Below are 4,050 nucleotides of genomic sequence, written 5' to 3' on the forward strand. Positions count from 1 at the left end.
TGAGGTTTTTTAATTTTTTGTTTTTTTTTTAGTTATGTTTTTTTAATTTTAAGTAACACTTAAATAGTAGGTACGTAGGAAGGAAAATACGGCAACTGGGTAGGTATATAATAATATAAATATTAAACTTATTATAAAAAAAACATTGAAATAATAATAACAATAACAACAACAAAAATAAAATCCCAGAATTAAGTAATTAAGTAAAGTGATAGTATATAACAGAGGTGGGGAACCTTTTTACCCATGGAGGCCAAATTTAAAATAACAACTAAGGAGGCCGCATTAGTTTTAATACCAATAAATGTAGCTTTTGTACAGTTATTAGTGTGCAAATTCCATTTTTTTATCATATTTTAAATTCAGTTTTTATTTATTCCAAATTAAATTTTTTTTATTTTGAAGTCAATATTTTTTTTATGTATACATACATACATAAATACATATAAAAATTAATAAAATTATATTGATAAAACAAAAAATCAGTTCAATGCCAAAGTAAATAATTAAACATAAATAACAAAAAAACAACTTCAAATTCATTGTTTAATAAATTTAATTTATGTTAGATTATATGTAGTAAGATATTTGCATTTGTTTTTTACTTGAAAGCCATTGAATTATAAAAATATTAAATTAAAACACTCTGTACGAGCTTTTGCTCACTTGAGATTTTAAAATAAATAATAATAATAATATTTAAAGGGCATACGAATACAAAAGGCGGCGTAGCGAAACCGCACAAAACTCCTTTAGCCGCGTGTTCCCCACCTCTGGTATATAATATAATGTATATATGTACGAGAATGATACCAAAAATAATCGAGATATACCATATACAGAAATAACAACAATAATACAGTGGTGTCCAAATATAACGAACGATATAATATTCGGGGTTCGACGAGTTTACGATATATGCTATTATGTAAACACATTTGTAATGACCGCCGAATGAGTGAGGTGCCATTGATTATTAAAAAAAAGAAAAAAAATTAAAAAAAAAATTTCTCCAATTTTTTTTCATTACGTGTTTTTCAAAATTATTTTCTTTCTATTTCTATAGTGAAATTACATTGATAACGTGTACCATACATAAACATTGCAAAACATAGAGCTAAAAGGTTCGTGTCAGGCTTTAATTCTATGACAATTTTTGTATTTAGCATGATAAATTTAAGTAATTTTTTATGCAGAATGTGCACCTATGTCACTATGTGTAAACTTTAAAATCACGAATCACTTTTTTTATTTTTAATTATTCTATGTGTTGTCGAGTTAGCGAAAATTTATTTAACAGCTAGCTGTCGTAATAAAATACCACTACGATTATCCTCTATAATGTTCATTTTTAGCACTTTTCCAAAAAAATTTTTGAAAAAAGTGCTTATTAGTTTCACTCTGTCCGTCCGCCCGTCAGTCCGTCCGTTCGTCCGTGGACATTTTTTTTGTTTACAAAACTTCTACATCCTTGAAGATAGAAATCTGAAATTTCATACATACATAGATCCTTACTAGAAACTTATTTCCGTAGAACGAAATTTTTACCTATCTCCTCCTCTCTAGAAGTTATACCCCCCCAAAACCCTAAAAATGGCCTTTTTTTAAATATTTGTTGCAATGAAACCATAAACATTTTTGAAATTTTGCAAACGCAGAAAGGCAGTGGCTTGCTTTCCCTAGCGCGGTATACTATAGTTAAACTTTAGAGAAACAAAATGGCCTTTCAAATTTACCGTTATCTAAAGTCCTTTTTTTCCAAATTTTTGATGTCGTTTTTCTTTTAGACCCTAGCCTGTAGAACTTTGAAATTTCAGGGACTTTTAGACATTAACAAATAGTTCATTTTATTAGAAGAAAATTTTTTTCCATCTCCACCCCCTCTCAAGTTATCACCTCTTGAAATTCGTAAAATTTGAATTTTTGACACCTTATATTTCCGAAACCGCAAGCTTTTCCAATTTTTTATAAAAGCAAAAAGCTAAAGGTAAATTTCATGAAATTAAAAAATGTAATTATTTTTCTTAACTCACACAATTAACACTTAAAATCGAGCATTATGTTAACCCCACTTTATATTAATTTGTGCTGTATTTCAAAGACTGCATAAATCGTTAATCCTAAATATATGCAGTCCTAAAAATAGTTTTGTATATGAATGAAAATAATTTTAATAATGTGATAGGTATACATAGACTGTATTTTAAAGCAGAATTTTCACTTGTTGAAGGGAAAAGTGCTACAATACAAACCATTGGTTTGACCCAACTTTATTTCTCTTATTTTCAGAGACCCTTTCTATATGTACTATACATACATATATGCTTTTAATTAATAAACAAATATCAAAACATTGAGCGGAAAGTGAATACATTTTATGTATAAAAAAATTAAATAACGCAGATAATGTAACGGACATTTCTAGATAATCATAGCAATAGAAAAACCCAAAAATAGAAATAACCCCTGTTTGTTATACAGAAACAACATTTTTTTGATATTCCGTTATAATCGAGTAATTTTAATTCAAAAAATTTAGCTGTTCGTTATATTGAAACACCATCGTAATAATAATAATATGAACTTCGAAATCAAAAGAAAAGATTTGAGTAAAATCACATTTTATTTATTGAATATAGCGGGACTGAAAAGCAGCATATTTCATTAGTCCTTTAATTATATACACGTATACATACTTATGTATATTCAAAGGAATATATATGTACGTAAATTATGGTAGAAATTTTCATAGATTTAAACTGCAAACATCATATTCATAGGCGTAATATGCAATACGTTATCAAAATCTTGAAAAAAATTTAAAATATTGTATACACGTGCACACCATTATTTAAGAAATCTGAAAGTTGAGGAAAATGGCAGCTCATACAAAACTTACAACAAAACTTACTTATATAGTGGGAAATTAATTTAAACGCACTAGTATTAATTACTTACAATATGACTAGTGATTGGAATGATATTATTATAAATGGAGTCTTGTTTTAAAATAACTCACAAAGAGACCGACAGATATAGCAGAGACGTAAAATCAAACCATTTTTTTTACAAATATACTAAAAATTTTCTTAATCCGGTGTATTATATTTTTTTGGGGTTATTTCTTTTTTTTTTCTAGTTTCTAATTCTCAGAATATATATTATATTACAATAGTAAAGAGCGTGATCTATAAATTAATCATAATATAATTATTACAGGGGGATTTTTTCATTTATTTATTTATTTACTTATGCAAGTATTTGGCAAACTACTTAGATCAAAACCAAAAATATCATAGTACTGTAAAAATTTAAGTTTAAAAATTTAAATTTGTTTAAGTGAAATTGTGTTATTTTACTGTACACTTTATTTTTAAAATTTTGGAAATACTCAGGAACAATTCATTATGCTATCCACGTTGTCTTCGCCAAAATTTTACTGTAATACAGTACTTTTAAACATAGTATTATAGTGCAAATTAGTTTCTTGAATACTATTTTGTGATTTATATACAATAATTTATGAGTTTTTATAATTATATAAAAACTCAAAAAGATCTTATATAAAAATATGCAAAATAAAAATTCTACATAAGTATATGTACTCGTATAGTATTCGGTGGAATCTCTATATATAGAACCTGATCGTGTATCTCGCTACTTTGCTCGTCAAGTGACATACATAACAATGAGTAATTATCATATATTATTGTATAATGTGAGAAAGATTACTTTGTATTGCGTATCTCGTTTTTTCCTAAAATGTGTACAAAATTTGTTCATTTGTTTTTCATGGTGGGGCGTTCGATAATTTGAAAAAAAAAAAAAAAATACAAAACGTAATTGAAAAAATGAAATATCCATTAGAAAAACGAAAAATTCTGATTTGAAACTGACAAAAAAGTGAAATGAAAAACGAAATATACGATTACTTTCTTTTACTTTAATCGACATTGGCTCGTGTTGGTAATTTTTAACAATGTCATTTTTAAAAAGTGAACTATATGGACTACAGATATAATCCGAAATTGTTTTTGCAAAGCAGGTTTT

The sequence above is a fragment of the Condylostylus longicornis genome, unplaced genomic scaffold (assembly GCF_029603195.1).
Source record: "Condylostylus longicornis isolate FDR11 unplaced genomic scaffold, ASM2960319v2 ptg000003l, whole genome shotgun sequence".
Lineage (NCBI taxonomy): Eukaryota > Metazoa > Arthropoda > Insecta > Diptera > Dolichopodidae > Condylostylus > Condylostylus longicornis.